Genomic DNA, 6,300 nt, shown 5'->3' with positions numbered 1-6,300 from the left:
TGCATCCACACTTTTGGCGATACATCTTCCGACTATCCTCCGAAGTACTTCACCAATTCCTATCGGTCTAACTCCAGGGTTTTTGTCCGGAGGAATAAGTCGGCAGCTCTTGTATGGCATCAGGATTTCTGATTCGAGTTTTTGGGTCGCGATTCGTTTGGCAATAGCTGCGACTCTGTTCTTAAGGTTGTCAGAGTTCTTTTCGAAACAGGTCAAAATCCTTCTCCATTACGCTGAGTCTAAGCCGGACGGACCATGCGCTCCATTAGTGCGCAGGACAGCTTTTTCAACCAATGCTGCATCGATTCTTTCGAAGACTGCTGGGTGGTAAGCAAGGGGTTGTTGTCCTGTAACAAGACACTGTTCGTTCAACGAGGATGCAGGTGGGTGCTTCGAAAGAAGAATACTCAAAACATCGCTGTCTCCAATCTTGTGTTTCAACGGAAGGACTCCTCCTTTTTCGCCGGCCAGCACTCGCATCGCGCCTGAGACTTTTCCTTCTTTCATCATTTCATTGAAACGTTTGATTGGTTTGGGCTCACTTACTTTTTGTTTGGCTGCTGGCTTTCGTTTTTGCAATGCTCCTGCCTCATGGAAAAGTTCCGTCAGTTTTCCACTAAACCAAAGGTCAAGACGTCGGCTTAGCGTTTTATTGGCAGAGTTGTCGTCGGCCTTCTTGGTCCGGCAGAGCAGTAGGTGGCGCATGATCATGGCAGCAAGCAATGAGAAGGGGGCATTTGCTGATTGGTCTGCAAGAGGTTTAAGGGCGTCGTTTAGTGCGCTGGTAAAAGAGTTGCCTGCTTTGCATTTGTTGATTCTCATGAAGCTTGGCTTCCAGTGAACGATTTCTTGGTAGATAGGAAGCAGGTCTTCTGGTTTTTCTAGCGCTGCCCAAAAACTTTGTTCTGGTGTTTGTTGGCTCTGGGGGTTCACTGGGTTTTGAAAATTTGGGCGTACGTCTCCCGCTATGGCTTGGCCCGGTTCCCGGCCCCTCTCACAGCCAGCTTGCTCCTGAAGGTCACCAGGACCAACAAGCGAAGCAGAGTCTGGGCTAACTCGGGGAATCGCGGGCCTAAAACAGTATAAACAGATCCACTCCACGTTTTTGGCTGTTTTCGAGACGTCTGCACATTTGATGTGGGCATATTCCTTGCATTTTTGACAGGGGACACTGTAGGAGTTGTGGTGAATATTCTTTTTGCATATAATACAGTCCCATTTCATGATATGAAACTATTTAATAAGTTTATCACAACAATTAGGCTAAATTGAAGTTGCACGTTACTATTTAAAAAAACACCTGAGCTTCGGCGTAAAAGATATAAGCCCACTAAACGGGGTGGGGGGGGGGGGCAAACATTTGATTCGGGATCTTTCCATTCGTTGAACACGCGGTGCTTTTCATTGATCAGATTAAGCAGTTCTTTTGATAGCCTTTTTTTGTGCTCTTTTTTTCACTTCTACATTTTTGAAAGGTGTATGATTCCAATACGAGTCAATCCTGCAGTTGAACTTTATGGTTTTAGACATTTTGATAATAGATCCAAATGTCCTCAGCACTTTGGCCTTTAGAGAAGTTTTGAGTTTCTCAAAAACTGCATAAGAAGGTGCAGTTATCAGATCCAACAAATTTCGCGAATGAACTTGTCGCCAGTCAATCCTTTTCTTGTTTTCAAATTGATTTTAATCTTGAAAGTACATATAGTAATTCCCTTCGACGGTGCAATGAAGGTGCAGTTATTAGATCGAACAAATTTGAGGTGTTCTGCATTATAGTCTCCCCATGTCATGCCGTACCCAAATCAACTGAGACTTCTTAACATACTACCACTACCAATGTTCATGCAACTAAATGACATTCTACTTTTATCGAAATTGACAAGACGATAGCTTTTTACCAATGCTGAAACAAAATTCAGAAAAAGGGAGAACAAATGAATTATTCAAGCTCCCGAAAACCAGAACTGAAAAGGCTAGAAATGATTTCTTTTTCCGTACATGCAGACTAGCAAATCGAATAGAAAAATACATTGAATTTAATACGAAAAAAGGCCTTAAAAATCGAGTTTTAAATTTCATGTGGAAGTTTGTAAACGAGCGATTCGACGAAAATAACATCTGTAGCTGGCATCTATGTTGTGACTGTCAGATCTGCAGAAATAATAGGACAATTTTCTAAGACGACGACTGGGACGAAAATCCCCTCAGTGAAAACTGTAAATCCCCAACAACAACAATAGCCCCCTATTATGGTATATAGGGCTATAGGTTATCTGACCACTAAGCGGGGGGGGGGAGTTATAATGTGAAAGAGTCCCCAAATTTGATATTAAATTTCTTCAGTAGAGAGCTTGAGCGTCTCTTCTTGTGGCTTTCTTCAACAGATCTACATATTGCTTAACAATGTTGAACAAAGTCGGTAAAGGATACCAGAACTTTTTCGCTCTTTACGAGTCTATTTTGCGGATGAACTTGTCACCAGTCAAGCCTTGCCTTCGAGTTGATGTTAATCTTGAAGTATGTATCGTTATTCCCATCGACGAGCGAAGAAAACAACAGTAAGGATTGCTGTTTAAAGTAAAGAAAGTGGCAATACAAGTTCTAATAAGCGGTGTTTGTAATCTTTTAAAATGACTCTTGCTGTTGAGGTTTTAGAGACTATCTGCAAGGATATTTGAATCTCAGTCGTTGTGATATAAAATATTTAGTATCAATGGACTTTTGGAAGAATTATAGCTGTTTTATAAGGAATATCATAATTTAGTAATATTGCTTTTCAGTCAATTGATGTCAGTTTTTTTGAGATGAGCATTATATCACTAAACGTTGGTGGCAAAACATTCAGCACTTCGTCAACAACGTTACGGAAGTCTGGTGCCAACAGCCTCTTAAGTAAACTGCTTGATACGGAAGCCGACGGATCATTTCTGTGGACAAAAGATGCTTCTGGAAGTTACTTTATAGACAGAGATCCTCTGCCTTTTGAAAAGATTCTTTCATTTTTGAGAACAGGTGAGTATGACAGATGTATTTCTAAGTAATAGAAAATCTTGAGCTGTGTTTCAGTGGATGCTTCTAACTTCCTTAGAGAGCCTTTGTTTCTGTTAAAATTTCAAAAATTATCTTTACCAATATCCAAATTTAATGCTCTTTGCTCGGACTCGACCAAAACTTGAAAGCAAATTCATCAAACTGATGTGGAAACTTGTTGATGCTAGATTTCCGGAAACGAACGTTTGCACCTGGTAACTGTTTGTGATGGCTCTACGTGCAGAAACAACTTCACAATATTTTAATACTGAAGACCGCAAAACTAAATCGCACTGCAGCGGAAAGCAAATCACCCGGCAAAGTAAAAGATCTTCTGCATCCCTCACAATTTGGGTTTAGTAGTAGTAAAACACTTGAATTTACCAATTATGGAATTTTAACGGTACAAAGAGAGGCCTGTACAGAAGGTAACTAATAAATTAAATAATCTAAAAAACCTTAATCAAAACAAATAATGAGCTCAGATCTTCAAATAGAACATTGACTTTTTACTGACCAAGTGCAAGGTTGATTAAAATTGTACTTAGAGTCACGCAGTTTTGAAAAAAATGTCTAAGAGATTTTGAGTTGCTGGGTGGCTGAAGTAAATTGAAGACTTTACAATCATTGAAATCAGTGACCACTGTCACAATTCGATGATAAAATGATTTTCCTGTCAGGTTTCTCTTATAGCCAGACGAAGATATATGTTTAACAGTATCGCTACGTAAAGATGTTTGATTCCGCCTAATCGTAAAGTAATTGTCAAACGATGCAGCTTCTTCCACTTCTAATTGCTAAAAGGATATTGAGATCGCGTTCAATCAAATGATATGATATCGGAAGGCAGTTTGCACGCTGCAACAGCGATCAGTAGTCCGCCCTACCAAAACACCATAAAAGACATTTGAGATAAAAATTCTCCAGTAACCGAATATGAGACACATCTGGACTCATACTTGTGATCCATACATAAGCGTAGATAAAATGGAAGCATAATACAAGTTCAGTTTGACTCTGCTTGGCAGACTATATGGGGCATTGTGCCTCAAGTAGTTGAAATTATTTCTTGCCCGAGATAATTTTGTGCGTATATGCAGCTCCCATTTTAAATTTGACGATACTTCTACTCCAAGATCAGATGTAGCGTCTACGCGTTTCACTAATTGACCATCTAGAGATAGTGTACCAGAATATTCCGGACAAAAACTGATGAATGCACACTTGTTGTTATTAATTAAAATCATTGTCTGCACTTCACTTAGAAAGGAAACTGAGATCGTTCTGACAGTTAACAAAAGCATCGTAACCTGATGACAAAAGTTTTGTATCATCAACAAAACAGTAGCAAGTGGAATTTTCAGGTAATGATAGCATGTCATCTATATACAAGAAGAACAAAAGGGGACCGAGAACGCTGCCTTGGGGTACACCACTTGTTATGTCAACAGTCACTGACAAATGTCCATCAATTCTGACGCACTGAGTTGGCACAAATAAATACAATTTAAAAAGTTTTAGAAAACGATCATCGAGTCCAAATGACGACAATTTTGTCAGTAAAATATTGAAGTTTACTCATAAAGAATATCATAATTTAGTGATATTGATTTTTAGTCAATTGATGTCAGTTTTTTGAGATGAGCATTATATCACTAAACGTTGGTGGCAAAACATTCAGCACTTCGTCAAGAACGTTATGGAAGTCTGGTGCCAACAGCCTCTTGAGTAAACTGCTTGATACAGAAGCCGACGGATCATTTCTGTGGACAAAAGATGCTTCTGGAAGTTACTTTATAGAAAGAGATCCTCTGTCTTTTGAAAAGGTTCTTTCATTTTTGAGAACAGGTAAGCATGACAGATGTATTTTTAAGTAATAAAAAATCTTCTTGTGTTTCAGTGGATGCTTCAAACTTCCTTAGAGAGCCTTTTTTCTGTTAAAATTTCAAAAATTATCTTTACCAATATCCAAATTTAATGCTCTTTGCTCGGACTCGACCAAAACTTGAAAGCAAATTCATCAAACTGATCTGAAAACTTGTTGATGGTAGATTTCCGGAAACGAACGTTTGCACCTGGTAACTGTTTGTAAGTGTTCTACGTGCAGAAACAAATTGACAATATTTTAATACTGGCGACCGCAAAACTTATCGCCCTGCAGCAGAAAGGAAATCGCCCGGCAAAGTACAAGATCTTCTGCATCCCTCACATTTTGGGTTTAGTAGTAGTAAAACACTTGAATTTACCAATTATGGAGTTTTAACAGTACAAAGAGGCCTGTACGGAAGGTCACTAATAAATTAAATAATTTAAAAAACTTGAATAAAAAATAGTGAGCTAAGATCTGCAAATAGAACATTGACATTTTGCTGACCAAGTGCTAGGTTGATTATAATTGTACTTAGAGTAACACGGTTTTGAAAAAAATGTATGAGATTTTGAGTTGCTGGGTGGCTGAATTAAATTGAAGGCTTTACAATCATTGAAAGCAGTGACCACTGTCACAGTTAGATAAAAAAAATGATTTTCCTGTTATAAGGTTTCTCTTATAACCAGACGAAGATATCTGTTTAACAGCATCGCTACGTAAAGATGTTTGATTCTTCCGCCTAATCGAAAATTAATTGTCAAACTATGCAGCTTCTTCCACTTCTAATTGCTAAAAGGATATTGAGATCGCGTTCAATCAAATGATATGATATCGGAAGGCAGTTTGTACGCCGCAATAGCGATCAGTAGTCCGTTCTACCAAAACACCATGAAAGACATTTGAGATGAAAATTCTCCATTAACCGAATATGAGACACATCTGGACTCATACTTGTAATCCATACAGAAGCGTCGATACAATGGAAGCATAATACAAGTTCAGTTTGACTATGCTTGGCAGACTATAAGGGGCATTGTGCCTCAAGTAGTCTAAATTATTCCTTGCCCGAGATAATATTGTGCCTATATGCAGATCTCATTTTAAATTTGACGATACTTCTACTCCAAGATCAGATGTAGCTTCTACGCGTTTCACTAATTGACCATCTAGAGATAGTGTACCAGAATATTCCGGACAAAAACAGATGAATGCACACTTGTTGTTATTTAAATTAAAAATCATTGTCTGCACTTCACTTGGAAAGGAAACAGATCGTTCTGACAGTTAACAAAAGCATCGTAACCTGATGACAAAAGTTTTGTATCATCAACAGAACAGTAACAAGTGGAATTTTCTAGTAATGATAGCATGTCATCTATATACAAGAAGAACAAAAGGGG

Source organism: Convolutriloba macropyga, chromosome 7 (genome assembly GCF_964194025.1).
Source record: "Convolutriloba macropyga chromosome 7, txConMacr16.3, whole genome shotgun sequence".
NCBI classification, from domain to species: domain Eukaryota; kingdom Metazoa; phylum Xenacoelomorpha; order Acoela; family Convolutidae; genus Convolutriloba; species Convolutriloba macropyga.
This window is presented reverse-complemented; position numbering follows the sequence as displayed.